This window comes from Apium graveolens, chromosome 2 (genome assembly GCF_009905375.1).
Source record: "Apium graveolens cultivar Ventura chromosome 2, ASM990537v1, whole genome shotgun sequence".
NCBI lineage: Eukaryota > Viridiplantae > Streptophyta > Magnoliopsida > Apiales > Apiaceae > Apium > Apium graveolens.
In genome coordinates, this window is record NC_133648.1 from 128,805,993 (window position 1) to 128,823,151 (window position 17,159).

Consider the following 17,159-nt stretch of genomic DNA (forward strand, 5'->3'; position numbering starts at 1 on the left):
CCTTGTGTTGGGAAATTCCTGGCAATATGTCCTGGCTTTCCGCACTTATAACACCCAGTTCCCACATTCTGACCTTGAGTCGGATTCTGACACACATTAGCAAAGTGTCCCTTCCTGCCGCACTTGAAAACGTCACATTAGCATTACAATTCCCAAAGTGCTTCCTACCACAAAACTGACAATTTGGTATTGGTGGACGATTGGGCCTCTGCTGGTTTGAATTCTGAAAACGGTTGCCTTGTCCTCCATTTCCTGATTGTGGTCTTCTGAATCCCATATTCCTATTACCCTGAAACTCTGGCCTTTTGTTGAACCGGCTTTGGAAATTACTTAGTTACTGACCTCCTTCTGAGGTTTCTATCTTCCTTTTCTTCCCATCCTTTCCTTTCTGAGACATGCCACTCTTACTTTCGATCACCATTGCTTTCTGAACTACTGCCACATATGAAGTCAACTCAAACATGGCCACTCTGTTATGAATCCAAAATTTCAATCCCTGTTCAAACCTTCTTGCTTTCTTCTCATCTTTATCAACCTGGTATGGCACGAACCTTGCTAACTCAGTAAACTTAGCCTCGTACTCCGCCACGGTAAGATCACCCTGGGTCAGGTTCAAGAACTTAATCTCCATTTGATTCTTCATATACCTCGGGAAATACTTCTCCAGGAACAGCTCTGTGAATCTCTCCCAAGTTATAAACTCACCTCCTTCCAATGCTCGTGTGGATTCCCACCAATAGTTCGCCTCGCCCTTTAGAAAGTAGCTTGCAAACTTGGTCTTCTGTTCAGTTCCAGCTCCGACTAATTCAAAAGCCTTTTCCATTTCCTTGAGCCATGCATTGGCTTCCACAGGATCAGCACTTCCCTTGAACTCAGGTGGCTTCACTGCTTGAAACTGCTTAAAAGTCACTGCAGGTGGTGCTGCTGCATGCTGCTGCTGTTGCTGCTGTTGTTGCTGCTGCGTAAGATGTAACATCTGCTGCTGCATCAATCCCAACATCTGGACAATCGCTGGATCCATCCGACTCTCGGTACGATCCTCTCCTGAATTATTCCTTCTCTTTGGTGCCATTATTATAGGTAAGAAAACAAGCAACATATATAATAATCTGTCAAGCATTGTGTCAAATATGTAGCAATTCCTTAGCATATCAAAGTTCGCAAACATTATCTCTTCTCAAAATATCATAAACTTGCTACCATATTAACACAAGCGACATGATTATCACATAATCCTGCTTATTATCTTGAGAATAATAACACAAAGAAAATTTACTCCAAGTTATCTAAACCTTTTAAATCCTTGCTTAAAATCTTAACTAAACCAACAAAATAGCAGGACAATGAAACAAGGCCTAAGGCTAAACGCAAAACAGGGAACCTAAACAACTTAACTATAACCTAACTCAATAACCTAAATTTAATCCTATAAAAGCTAAACTACACGCGCCTATCTTATGTGATCTTCCTATAACTCATCTATGACAATCCTACGCCTATTTCAAAGACCATAACCTGTAGCTCTGATACCAACCTGTGACGCCCTCCAAACCCGGGGTCTAGATTTGGGGGTCACTCGCCAATAAACCAAAAATAAAGTAATCACAATGGAATAATATAATAAATATGACCCCTTTTACCTGCACTGGATCGATCACAGGTTATAGTATGAAACATGCACTAATACAAACCAAGTGTTATTACAAACCACAAGTCTAACTAGTTTTACAAATTATTCAAATTTTATTACAAACCTCTAGACTTATTCAAGCGTCCCAAAACAGTCTATCTGGAAAACACACCGAACTACCTACAAGCACTTGACTTCTGATCAAACCTGGATCTCAAGCCTGCTCTGGCTTAGCTGAAAGATTAGATTGATAAACAAGTATGAGCGAAAAAAATGCTCAGCAAGCAGTATAAAATGTGCTTGAAATGATAAACCACATTCTGATAATAACTGAACAACAGGATAAAATCAGTAATATTTGATCAATAATAAAAGCTTCATAAGCTATCAACAATAAACAATAATTTTTAGATTGGAATCTAACTCCGACGGACGTACTATCACATGCTGATCAGCCCGTGTGATAGCACAAGGTCATGATTCATGGAAACATGTCCCCAAAATATGAGTACTCAAATAAAAAGGCAATATACCTGCCTGTGGCAAAAATGGTGTCATACTATTTCATATAACACATAGAAATAGCCCTCCGTTGGACCGTCCGTCCCGGTCACTTACGCATTCATCCAATCCATAAACCATTTTGATCAAAGGAGCCGAATCAAAGGACATCCTTAACCATATAACCCTCCATTTCTCATGGTCCAGAGTTATCTCAACAATCAATGGCGAAATAACTAGAACAATTAGTTATTTGCTAATCTCAATTCAATGTTCCACTGTATAGAGTAATTTATAGCGAAATATAAAACGTTTAACTATTCTAAACTTAGAATAGTATGGAAATTGAAAGAATATAATTCAGAGTCAATATCAATTGAATGATATATGAAGATATAATATTTGCATAATATGATTCAAACTAAACGTCACTTGAACAATAAGTGAAGTTAGGGGTACTTGCCCGGTATGCTCGATAACCTCTTACTATAACTCTGCTTATAGCTGCTGGCTACTATCTCCGTCTAACACTTGACCGCACTCCTTGCTACTTGATTCTATAAACAAAAGGACTATCTTAATTGACAGAACCAAACTCAATCGACGTAACTATACGTCTTAACATCTACCCGATCGTTTATAATTATTCATGGCATTTTAAAACTGTAAACATATATCATACATATCACGTAACACATAATCATGGAATTCGTATAACACGTAATCACATATTTCATGTAACACATAAGTCAGATCATTAAAAGATACGTCCTAGGGCGTTCAGAATGAAAATCAGATCAATATTAGCATTTACCGATCAAATACCGACTCAAACTGATGCATAAATCAAATGACATTGTAATACAAAAGAAATTAGGTCTCAAAAGTATTTTTATTGGAAGCGCAATATTTTTCTGAGTCTGTACGCGTTCATTTCGTATTAAACGGACGAACGATTTAATTATTATGAATAAAATAAGAAATAAATAGATTTAAATCAATTAATAATAATAATAATAATTGATTTTTAAATACCAAAATATAATTTTTAAAAGCCTAAAAATAATTTTTAGAAATTATTTGAATTAATTATAAATAATTTACATTTATTTAACTATTTATAAATGAAATTAATTGATTAAATGATTTTTAATCAATTAATTAAATTCATAAATAATTAAATAAAATGAATTATAAATAATTAAATCAAATTAGATTTTTGAAAATAATAAAAGAAAATAATTTTAGGAATTGAAAATAATTAAGAAAATGATTTTTAGAATAAACTAAATTGATTTTTGAAAATAGGAAAAAGATTTTTACTTAAAAGTAAAAAGAATTTTGGTAAAAACATTTTTTTAGATTAGAAAAAAAAGCTGGGAAGGATCAAACAGAGTCAGCCCCAAGAACATCGCCGGATTTCGTTTGAATGTCGCCGGAAATCTCGCCGTTTTCTGGAAATTCCAGAATCCGGTCGAGCTCCGGGCGGCGTTCGAACTTCCGGCTGCCCGATTTCTGTCCAAAAAGGCTCGTTTTTTTTGCAATAAACTGTTCTCCATCAACCCAGCAACTCAGGGATGGCAATAACATCGATCGATCCTTCCAGAATCGTCGATTTCGGTTAAAAGACTCCATGAAAACCGGCAGTTTCAGCCAATATCCGGCAACCTTCGATTTGGCTAAAAACGAGCCCGGTTTTCTTCTGTTTTTGCCTCAACAGATTACCCTGTTCCCAGAAACTCTTTACAATCATCTATTGTTAAAAACTAACATACTATTTTGATTCCGATCAAAAATATTTTCCAAAACCGGTGAGTTTCCGGTGAAACTCAACTACCCCGAAATCATAACCAAAACTCACGTTCTATAGATCAAAATCATCATGAAACTCATACCAATTCATTACAACCCTCTAAATTAACCACCAATCAGTCAAAAGTTCTGAAAATCCAAATAAAAATTCAAGAACAACCAAGAACTCGGGTTTATCAATCCTGGACTAAAACAATTCAACCAAGTACATAAATCGACTCTACAGATCATCCTAAAGCTATTTGTAACATCAAAATCAATCAAAATTCATCACAACTCAAAAACGATTTCAAGAACAAAAGCTTAAAAATGATTTTAATCATCAGCTCACCTCAGTTTGTGATTTTGGTACCAAAAGATCCGTCTCCTCGAGAGGATTGTATTGATTACAAGAGCGTTAACAGAGGTTTAGTGAATCTCTCAAAATCACAGGATTTGTGTCAAGAATGAAATTACACCCCCAAAGTTGTTCTTAGTTTTATGATTTTTCTATAAAAAAAATGAATAAAACTACTAATTAGTTGGTATTTATATTTTTACAGAAATTATACCCCAAAATAAATTAAGGGTGTTTTTATCCCCTAATTATAATAATTAGGGCCCCAAATAATAATTACGGGGAATAATTTTAAAAATGATAAAATACAAAATTAATGTCAAAATTCCCCGAAAATTGCAAATAATTCGAAAATACAAAAATAATGGGTATTTGAAATACGAATAATTTTATAAAAATGAAAACACGGATTTTGTGGGGTTTGACGTCCCGGCGGGATCCCGGTCCGTTGATTTTTTCGAAAAACAGGAACGATCCCTAAATTATCAGAAAACACATAAAATACATTCAAACGTACATAAAATCAAATAAAACAGGTATCTTAATAAAGACGCTAATAAATACGCGTCCCGATTGCAGATAAAATCATATCATTGCAGTTTAAACATATATTAATCAATTGAAAAAATTTCTGGCCCGCACGAAACACATATAACAGCTACAACATCTAATATCATGGCAATAATTACTTTAATTTAACAAACACATAATATTTATTTATTTAACATATAATATTCACATAATTTTCCTGGATATTACAATAAGTGTCTGGAACTGGTTGCTGCGATCTCTGAAAGTTGCTCACAAACTGAGTTGAGTCACTAGATATAGCGCATTGCTCCGTCACATGTGGACCTGCACACAGCTCACAAACACTAATTATCTGCTTAACACCATAGTTAGCCAGAAAATCGATCTTTATAGACAACGCCTTTAGTTGAGCAGTGATAGCCGTAGCTGTATCCACTTTAAAAACTCCTGCTACATTGCCCAATGGACATCTCTGGGTTGGATACTGATATTCATTAGCAGCCATCAGTTCAATTAGATCATAAGCTTCCTCATAGCTCTTTGCCCATAATGCTCCGCCTGATGTTGCATCGAGCATGGGTCTGGACTGTGCTCCCAACCCATTGTAAAAACAATTGATGATCATCCAATCAGGCATTCCATGATGAGGACACTTCCTAAGCATCTCCTTGTAGCGCTCCCAAGCTTCACATAGCGATTCTCCCGTTTGCTGCGCAAATTGAGTAATAGCATTCATGAGTGCAGCTGTCTTCGCCATAGGGAAGAATTTAGTAAGAAATTTCTGAGCAAGATCTTCCCAAGTAGTAATTGAACCAGCTGGTAGAGAGTGTAACCAGCTCTTAGCCTTGTCCCTTAGAGAGAATGGGAACAGTCTCAGCTTCACAGCATCTTCAGAAACACCGTTGAACTTGAAGGTGTCGCAGATCTCAATAAAATCCCTAATGTGCATATTGGGATCTTCAGTTGGAGAACCCCCAAACTGGATTGAATTCTGCACCCATTGAATTATGTCAGGCTTGATCTCAAAGTTATTAGTTGTGGTAGCTGGCCGGACAATGCTAGATTGAATGTAATTGATCTTGGGTTGAGAAAAATCCATCAAGGCTTTCATTCGTGCTGCTGGATCTCCCATTATACTGAGTACGTAAAACACAAACAAATAAACCGTGAGAGTAAAAGAGTCCGAGTCAGTGAACTTTAACGACCACTGATGACAAGCACATAAACTAAAAATTAACACCAATTCCCCGACAGCAGCGTCAAAAACTTGTTAGGGCGATAACACGTGCTAATATTCACGTAAGTATACGCCTTCACAAGTAGTATAAGATATAAATCAGATTCGTTCCCACAGAGACTGGTTTAGGTTAAGTTCAATTTATGAACCTATGCAACAATATATGGTTATCGTTCAATGCTAATACAAATAACAAATTGGATTTTGATTAAACTAAGAGATTATACTAAATAACATTAATTAAGAGATTTGAGGTTGAATTATTATATATGACAAACATGGAATTCTAACTTCATTAAATACTTCATTCAATAGCCTTATTGTTCTTAACCTTAGCACGTAATGGTGATGACACTAATCAGATAACACGAAACTAGTAAACGCCAATTTTCGTTGTACGAATACCCCATAACCAAGCATCCACAAAAGAGATAGAAGTTGAATAGACACCAATTATGCTTAGTCCAGATATGTCTATAAGAATTGAAAACATAACGGTTTAATGCGCAAGTTATCTATCGTGATTATATAGGGCAAGTAAGATGGTTAAAATTACCTACGAATCATGCTTAACAAATACATGAACCTATGCTAGCATGGCAAGTTCTAAACCTCTATCTTCACTGTCGCTTCAATAGAGATTAACACGCTAGCTTATATGTTAGCTACGCACATAAGACGAATAAGCACAACCAATACTAGGATATCAATCAATTACCACACACCAAGATATCGAAATAAATTAATTATTGAAATCCATAAGTAAATCCGCTAGAATCCCATGATAACGAGTAGCCCATAATTTAAGTCATCATCATCATGGGTTCCAATGAAAGCATGGTATAAAACAAGGTCTTAATAAACTGAATAATAATCAAAGTATGAATAAAAAAGGTCTAGGTTCAACGAGAATGAAAATGAGCATCCAAAGTTACAATTAATTTCAAAGAATCACAAGTAGAAAACAAGATCTTCTTTTTCGGAGTTGTTCTATGCTTCTAGGTCTTCTCCTTGATCTCCCAATCTTCCCGGATGATGAAAACCCTTTTTTTAACTATATATAAGCCCCTAGTAGACCTGTACCCTTAAAATTATCAAAATCCACTCAAAAAAGGTTTTTTCGGCGAAATCAGCCGCGCATCAGCATCCGGTCGCGTCCGGCATGCGGCCGCGTGCACTTCTGACGCGGCCGCGTGGGCGGCTTCTGGAAAATTCTGATGAATCTTATTTTGGCCATAACTTGAGTTCTACTCGTCAGAATTAGGCGATTCAACTGCCCACGCGAAGCTAACAAAATTCTCTACAACTTGACAGTGGCCTTGGCTTCTAAATCTGATCTCTTTTTATCATATTTCCCTTAAAAACTCCTTTCTTCATTTAACTAATACCTGAAATGCAATAACACAAAAACTCATCAAAATACCAACAACTTGAGTCCAAAACACCAATTTAAGTTTGTAATAAAGCGTTTCAAATGAATATAAAATCCACTTATCAAGAACCATCAAGTGCAGGCAATCTCAAGGCTAGAAGCAGAATGTCAGCATCAACTTCGTATCTTTGGTCCTTATTGTTAGATATATTTATGATCTCATGTCTAATATGATTTGTTTAGTTTCAGAACTTAATATCAGGAATTATCAGGACTTACTGGAAATCAGGATTTACTGAAGACAGGAAGATATCAGATTTAAGGTATCAGAACTTGTGATATCAGAACTTAAGGAAGGATATGCTTTAGAAGTAAAGTGCGGCTGATTTTTAGGAGAGGATCTGGACTAAAACAAAGGAAGATATGTTTTAGGAGTTAGACGACTAGATGACTTGTAAAAAGATAATATCTGATTGATATATTTTAGGAGGAGATATATTTTATATTAATTAGAAGATATCTTGTAACTGTGTACTATATAAACACAACTTAGGGTTTACACTATAGGTGTTATCATTCACGAGAAAGATTATTCATTGTAACCCTAGCAGCTCTTAGTGATATTCATACATCATTGAGAGAGTAGTTTAACCTACTGTAATAGAGTTCATTATATTGAATAAAGTTGATTACTGTTATATACTTGTGTTCTAAGTCGATTTGACTATATAAACACTATATTCAACCCCTTTCTATAGTGTTGTGTGACCTAACAAGTGGTATCAGAGCCTTTCTTTTAACACACATACAGTAAGATCCAAAAATAATAATCATGTCTGATCAATCAAAAACACAAGACCCTCAAGAACCTGCAAAGGTTTAACCCATTCATAACACTAGTATATATGAAACCATCAGGGTTCCTATGCTCAGGGTATCTGAGTACCCTGTATGGAGTGTGAAGATGGCCATATTTCTGGAAGCTACAGATCCAGAATATTTAGACAGAATTAATGATGGTCCACACAGGCCCACAAAACTTTCTGTTACAGTTGGGAATGAGCCACAGAAGATGATTCCCAAAGAAAAGAGAGAATTCACCTCTGAAAACATCTCTTCAATAGCCAAGGATGCAAAAGTAAGACACTTGCTCCATAGTGCACTTGACAATGTCATGTCAAACAGGGTGATTGGATGCAAGACTGCAAAAGAAATCTGGGATGCATTGGAAGTGAGATGTCAAGGAACCAATTCCATCAAAAAAGAACAGGAAGACAATACTCACACAGGAGTATGAGCACTTTGACTCAAAATCTGATGAGTCACTAACTGATACATATGACAGATTCACAAAGTTGTTGAATGATCTGTCACTATTGGATAAGGAATATGACATAGAAGATTCAAATCTGAAATTCCTACTAGCTCTTCCTGAAAAGTGGGCTTTGAAAGCTACTACAATAAGAGACAACAATGAACTTGCTGATATATCTTTTGATGAAATCTATGGGATGCTCAAGACTCATGAACTTAAGATGGAGCAAAGAAAGAAGAGGCATGGAGGCAAGTCTAAGACAGTTGCTTTAAAGGATGAAGAAAAGCCAATTGTCTCTAGGAAGGGAAAAGAAAAGGCTCTCATCATACAGTCTGATTCAGAGTCATCAGATTCTGATGATGATGATTCAGAACCTGAAAATTTATCTGAAGTGGATGTCGATGCAGAGATGATGCAACTGTGTGCTCTTATGGTGAAGGGTATCACAAAGATAGCCTACAAGAAATTCAGAAAGGGTAAGAAGTTTTCCAGGAAATATGGAAGTTCTGACAAGAGAGGGTTCAGAAAGTCTGAAGACAAAGGAGGAAAGTCTGACAGAGGAAACAACTCAAATGTCAAATATTACAATTATGGTGATAGAGGTCACATCTCTCCTGATTACAAGAAAGGAAAAGGTGATAAAGGCCAGGCACTTATCACAAAGAAGAAAAACTGGGCAGACACTTCAGAATCTGAATAAGAGGTGAATAATGCCTTAATGGCAAATGCTGATAGCAGTTATGATGCTGCTAAACTAGAGGTACCTCTATCAACTCTTGCTTTTGATACAGATGATATTACTGAGTTGAGATTATTTCTGAAAAACATCTATATTAGCTATAGAGATCAGACTTTAGAGAATGAAAGATTAAAATATGAAATTCTAAAGTACAAAAATAGAAATAGTTATCTTGAAGAAGAGTTTGTCCACCAGAACATTGTTCAAATAGAGAGACATAATGTTGTGTATGTTAAGAATGAATTGCTTAAACAGAATGATTATCTAAAAACTGAACTAGAAAAAGAAAGAGAAATCATCAGGACATGGACTAAATCAGGCAAAACAACTCAGAATATTCTAAGTAGTGGAAACTGGAAAGAGGGGTTAGGTTATAAAGATGGAAAAAGTGAAAAAGGGACTTTGCCAATTAAGCCAAAGGTAAATCCTGTTAAATTTGTTGCAAAAATTGTTGTGTCTGATTCTGAAAAGATGAAATACTCTAAAATAGAAGTCAAAGAAAAGTTAACTTCTGACAAATTAAAACAGGATAAACCAGTTGTAGTAAATATAGGCTTAATGACAAAGAAGCAGCTTAAGTATAAGCTGAAAGAGATTAAAAATGTGAACAAGGTAAAGGAAGCTAGGAAAAATAGGAATGGAAAGGAAGGTGTGAATAAAAGTAATAATTCTATGCATGTTCCTAATGCTCCTAGAAAGAAATGTTATAATTGTGAAAACTCTAACCATCTTGCTTCTTTTTGCAGGAAAAATAAAGATATAAACTATTTACCTCATAGATCAAGAGTTAAGAGTCAGTCTGTTAGGTTTAAACCACAAAATCCTTGTTTTCATTGTGGTAGTTTATGGCTTTATATTTATACTTGTACGGAATATCATAGTTTGTACTATGATTATTATGAAATAAAACCTTCTTTAAAGAAAGTTAGTGTAATTCCTTCTAGTGTAAATTATGATGCAAAGTCTGATAAAAAACATGTTAGCATAAAATATGTAACTAAATCCGCTGCAAATGCTAACAAACTTAATAAGTCCAAAGGATCCAAGCAAGTCTGGGTCCTTAAAACTAACCAATAGTGGTTTTTGTGATTGCAGGGTAACAGGAAAAACATCCTGGTTCTGGACAATGGATGTTCAGGACATATGACTGGAAATAAAGCCCTGCTATCAGACTTTGTGAAGAAAGCTGGCCCAGGAGTTTCTTATGGAGATGGCAATATGGGAAAGACTCTGGGATATGGAAATATCAATCTTGGGAATGTCATAATTGAAACAGTAGCTCTTTCCTCAGGACTTAAACACAGTCTGCTAAATGTGAGTCAAATCTGTGACAGAGGTTATCATGTGGATTTCTTTGAAGAACATTGTAAAGTTATAATTAATTCTACAGGAAAAGTGGTTCTGAAAGGTTACAGACATGGTAACATATATGAAGCCAGACTTTCAACAAATTCTGATGGTTCTGCAATCTGTCTGTTAAGCAGAGCATCAATTGAAGAAAGCTGGAATTGGCACAAGAGACTCTCTCATTTAAATTTCAACAACATAAATGAGCTAGTAAAGAAAGATCTTGTGAGAGGACTGCCAAAATCAATATTTGCTCCTGATGGTCTTTGTGACTCATGTCAAAAGGCAAAACAAAGAAAATCTTCATTCAAAAGCAAAACTGAATCCTCAATTCTTGAGCCTTATCACTTACTGCATGTTGATCTATTTAGTCCAGTCAATGTCATGTCTATTGCAAAGAAGAAATATGTTATGGTTATAGTGGATGAGTTCACAAGATACACTTAGGTGTATTTCTTGCACAAGAAGAATGAAACTGCATCTACTCTAACTGATCATGTCAGACAACTGGATAAGTTAGTCAAAGATTCTGTTAAAATAATAAGAAGTGATAATGGCACTGAGTTCAAGAATTCAATCATGGAAGAGTTCTGCAAAGAGCATGGAATAAAGCATGAATTTTCTGCACCTGGAACTCCACAACAAAATGGAGTTGTAGAAAGAAAGAACAGGACTCTTATTGAAGCTGCATGAACTATGCTTGATGAAGCAAAGCTACCAACCTACTTTTAGGCTAAAGCTATGCAGACTGCGTGTTTTACACAGAATGCTACACTCATAAACAAGCGTGGAAAAACACCATATGCGATAGTGAAGAAAAAGAAGCCAAATCCGAAATACTTTCATGTGTTTGGATGCAAGTGTTTTGTTCTTAAGACTCATCCCGAACAGCTGTCAAAATTTGATTTAAAAGCTGATGAAGGAATTTTTGTTGGATATCCACTTTCCACAAAAGCCTTCAGAGTCTATAATTTAAGAACAAGGGTTGTCATGGAATCTATCAATGTATCTTTTGATGATAAAAAGATTACTGGACTTGAAGATTTCAATGATCATGATCAGCTGAGATTTGAAAATGAAGATGTAAATTCTGATTCTGTAAATTCTGATGACCTAAATCCTGATCCTGTAAGTTCTGACGGGTTAAATTCTGATGTCATTGAAACTGTGGTAACTGCTCCAAAGGAAAATGCACCTGTTTAGGGGGAGCAAGCTGATGATCATACCACACCTTAAGACTCTCAAGAAGCATCAGAACCAATCACTAGCTCTTCAAGTTCTGATTCATCAAGTTCTGATGAGCCAAACTCTGATAATTCTGGAAACTCTGATTCTTCAATTCCTAAGGATCCAACTCAAATTCTAGAATCTCAGAGAACATAACTTCAGGGGGGCATCAGAAAATGTTGATGGAGACAGCATGGATCATGGGGGAGGATCCAGTTCTAGAGATCAACATCCATCTGCAAGGAAGTGGACTAAATCACACACACTAGACTTAATAATTAGAGATACTAAAGCAGGTTACAGAACTAGAATATCAACAATAAATGAATGTCTCTATCATTACTTTCTATCTTAGACTGAACCAAAGAAAGTGGAAGAATCTCTTCAAGATGTTGATTGGGTGTAAGCAATGCAGAAAGATTTAAATGAATTTGAAAGAAATAAAGTCTGGACCCTAGTACCAAGACCAAAGGACAGATCAATTATTGGCACAAAATGGGTGTTCAGAAATAAAACTGACAGTGATGGCATAATTACAAGAAACAAAGCAAGGCTGGTTGCTAAAGGTTACTCTCAACAGGAGGGAATGGACTATGATGAAACATTTGCTCCAGTTGCTAGATTGGAAGCCATAAGAACCTTTTTGGCTTATGCTGCTCACAAGAAGTTTAAAGTCTTTCAAATGGATGTGAAAAGTTCTTTTCTCAATGGAGAATTGGAAGAAGAGGTATATGTTGAACAACCTCCAGGCTTTGTAGATCCAAAATTTCCAAATCATGTCTACAAGCTTGACAAAGCACTTTATGGCCTTAAGCAAGCTCCTAGAGCATGGTATGAGACTCTGACTCAATTTCTTCTGGAAAGTGGATTTCACAGAGGCACGATTGATAAGACTTTATTCTACCTCAACCATGGAAGTGACTTACTTTTGGTACAGATATATGTTGATGATATCATCTTTGGCTCTACAAATATAAAACTTTGTGAAAGATTTTCCAAGTTAATGCAGTCAAGATATCAAATGAGTATGATGGGAGAGTTGAGTTATTTTCTGGGACTTCAAGTCAAACAAACTGAAGAAGGTACTTTTATCAGTCAATCCAAGTACACCAGAATTCTACTCAAGAAATTTGGAATGCAAGACAGTTCTAATGCATCAACTCCTATGGCCACTGCCACCAAGTTAGATAAAGATACTGGAGCATCAGTAGATATTACTATCTATAGAGGTATGATTGGCTCCTTACTCTATCTAACTGCAAGTAGACCTAATATCATGTATGCTACCTGTCTGTGTGCAAGATTTTAGGCTGATCCATGAGAACCTCATATAATAGCTGTGAAAAGAATTTTCAAGTATCTAAAGGGTACAGCTGATCTAGGATTGTGGTATCCTAGGGAATTAGATTTTAAGCTAATAGGTTACTCAGATGTAGACTTTGCAGGATGCAAAATTGACAGAAAAAGCACTAGTGGAAGCTGCCAATTTCTTGGAGGAAGATTGGTTTCTTGGTTTAGCAAGAAATAGAAATCAATTTCCACATCAACTACAGAAGCAGAATATATTGCTGCAGGAAGCTGTTGTGCACAGATTCTTTGGATGAAGTATCAGTTACTGGACTATGCGTTAGAATTTTCTAAAATACCTATTTACTGTGATAATCAAAGTGCTATTGCTATGACAGGAAATCCAGTTTAACACTCAATGACAAAGCACATCAGCATTAGGTACCATTTCATACGGGAACATGTGATGGAAGGTACAGTGGAATTGCATTTTGTTCCAACAGATCAACAACTAGCAGATATCTTCATAAAACCAATATGTCAAGCTACCTTTACAAGACTGGTAAATGAACTTGGAATGGTTTCGGGTTCTTTCTCAAAATATGTTTAGTTTTTGTTCTCATACATCAGACTTTATGATCAGTGTTTACCGATTTTCCAATCTCCATGTAATCTGTGCTTAAATTATAACATATTAAACACTGCTTATTATCTAATGTGATTCTATAAACTCTAAAAGTGTTCTGAATGTTCTGTTACCATTCAATCCAATGAGGATTATCTTGTTAGATGTTGACTTAGTAGTCTTTAACAAACTATGTATCCCATGTTTGAATTAGTTATTTATGTGAAATCAATAACACAAGCAAATTCTGATTCTGATCTTTAGTCAAATTTACTTTGTGTATCTTATTACTAAGTCACAAACTAGATTATTACTTCTTATCTGTCAAATTCTGATGTCAGTAAATCTTAAGGATGAACTACATACTTGATAAGCCTCACTTATCTGAAGAAAATAAAAGAAAAGAAAATTGAAATCAGGTACTCCTTTGAGATCTAGAGTAAATATGTGAAAAGGAAGATCCAAGTGCATTGCTAGTATTAAGTTATATGCATTAGAAAAGCAAATTAATTGTTCTTGGTGACTTTTCACATTCTCTGATTACTGGAGAAATATTCTAATAACGACATTAATTCTAATGGCAGTTGTAACTCATTTACACTGAGAAGCCATTGTCAAAAGAATTTCAAAAGATGCATAAAATAAGCACAAACAGTTGAGGTGGATTCTTGCATAACTTTATTCTATAGTAGACTTCACAATTCAAGACAGATTTTAAGCATTTTTCTTAGTTATGCCTTATTTCTAAGATATACTGAAGTTTGTCAGACTTTAATCTTTATCTGATCATTTGCACATACATACACTCTCACTCCATATGAATGATAAAAATTACTGTGATGATTAAGTTATTTCAGATAAACAGTTAAGTATTATTTGTATAAATTCTGAGGACAAGTTCTGATTATGTTCTGATGATTAAACTCTGAAGAAACCAGTCAGTATTTGTGTGAAGAATCACAGAAACAGTCATTCATTTTTCTGAGTACAGAAGCCATGTTCTGATGACTGTTAAATTCTGATAATAGTCAAGTTCTGATGCAAACTCTGATGCTTACGTGTCACATTTTAATTACTTGACTTATTTTTGATATTTACTGTAACGGTCATATTCTCAGACAATAATTCAGTGAGTTAAAAACAGTGATAATCATTTGGTTAATGGGTTGCGTGTTTGTTTTGGTAACCGCATGTGAGCAATAATTACTGCATGTTTACCGTGCCCACTAATAATGTGTTGACTGTTTACATGCTGCCAGGTGTAAAATGTCAGTTTTACTTCCAAAAAGAGCCGTTGAGTGGGAAGAGTATAAATATTAGAGATAAAAGATTATACAAATCTTTTAACTTCTCTCTTATCTTCTCTCTTATTTCTTTTACTCTCTTTCTCTCTTTTTCTCTCTATTTTCTGATGGACTTTCTTACAGGCATTTTATCAAACACCTTGTGAACACACAACTTCTCACTTAATTTCTCACAGAAATGGAACCAAAGGACGTTATCTTTAATGGAGCCAAGTTCGTCCCCAACAACTATATGGCTATTCTCAGCAAGGACGATGCTCCTTCAGATCTTCATTTCATTCAAGATTTTATGGCTCGTAGTGAGATAGGGTATTCTCTGATCCAACCACAATCAATCTCAGGAACACAAATACTGGAGTTTTGGAGGAGTGCAGTCTATGATGATGGTGGTGAAAATGGGTCCCCGAGCATTATTTTTACAACAGGGGAAGATGAGCACTTGGTCACCTTGTTAACTGTTCGACAAGCATTGCATTTTCCAGAAAACTGTACTTACAGTTCACAAGTTGGAGAGTCAGTACTTCAAACCATGATGGCAAATCTTGGCTATGAGAAATCTTTTTCCAAGCTGGGACAACTGAAGAGGCCCTTCATCAGGAGGGAGTAGAGCTTTTTTCCGACTATATTACCAAAGCCTTTGCCAACAAATGCTCCAACTTTGATGCTATTCCAATCATGAGTCAGCAAATTGGGTATGCTCTTCTTAATCAAACTCATTTTAATTATGCTAGTGATGTGCTAGGTTTTATTGGGGATAGGATGAAAGAGGACCCAAATACTGTTTATTTTGCTAGGTTCTGTCAGCTTATTTACAGTTTTTGTTGTTCTGATAAGCCCCAAAACTTTAGTGAGACAATTGAACCTTTTAAACTTCATAAAAGGGCCTTCAAAGACTTGTTATCTACTGATAATAAGAAAGAAATACTAAGACCTCTTCAAATTCCTCTATCTGTAAAATAGTTCTTAGTAAATTCTGATCCTCAAACATACACAACCATATATCCTGATGTTGCACCTACACAGGCTACTACTCCTCAACCTCCACCAACCCAGCCTTCCAATACTCAACCACAGCCTACTATCAGAACCTACTATCAACCAGCACAATCCTCTCAACCACAACCATCAGCACCTACTCTCAGAACCTCACCTCTCAAATCCAAAACCAAACCAACCTCTGGTACTTCTCAAAAGGTGCCAGTTGTAAAATCTGACACATCCTCTAGGCCCAAAACCAAAAGAACTATCTATGTGCCTAAATCTCCACCAAGGAGAAGAAGAAGGATGATTCTAAGAGATGAATCTGATGAGGATGAACAAGTCCAGGTTCCTGCATCAGAACCTGTGACATTAGAAGCTGAAGAGTCAATTCTTCAGAAGGAGAATGAAGCTGAGGGTTCTGGGCTTTTGAAAAGGAAAAGATTCTCAAATTCTGATACAGATCATGTCACTCCACCATCTAGAAGATCAAGGAAGACTAGAGTAGGTGTGAAAATTACACAATCTCAATATAAAGATGCTGAGGAAGGGGATCAGGAATCTTTGATCTCATCAGAACCTATTGTAATTGAAGCCCTTCCAGCACCTGAAGATACTGTTCATGACACAGTGATCACACCTCATATCTCTCCATTCAAAGAAATAGCTACAGTTGAAGATTCAGTGTTAAGTCCTGAAATTGACATTCACAGGATGAATATTCCAACTATCTTGTATCTGGAAGCACCGCCAGCAACAGAGTCAACTCCACCTGTTTCTCCAATGCTAAATGTTGAAGTTCCTACTACACCAATTCTGAATTTGGAACATGAAACAGTTAAAGTTATTCCAGAATCTCCTTCAGTTACACACACTCTGGTGTTATCAGAAGATGATGAGATTTTATCAAGTTCTGA

The 17,159-nt window shown here is 35.8% G+C and overlaps 1 non-coding gene across 1 annotated transcript; it reads left to right on the forward strand.

Annotated features, from left to right (window-relative positions):
• Positions 1-5,446: 5,446 nt before the first annotated feature.
• LOC141709539 (small nucleolar RNA R71) lies at positions 5,447-5,553 on the forward strand. The gene has a single exon (XR_012570109.1). It is a non-coding gene; the product is annotated as a small nucleolar RNA R71 (small nucleolar RNA).
• The last annotated feature ends 11,606 nt before the right edge of the window (positions 5,554-17,159 follow it).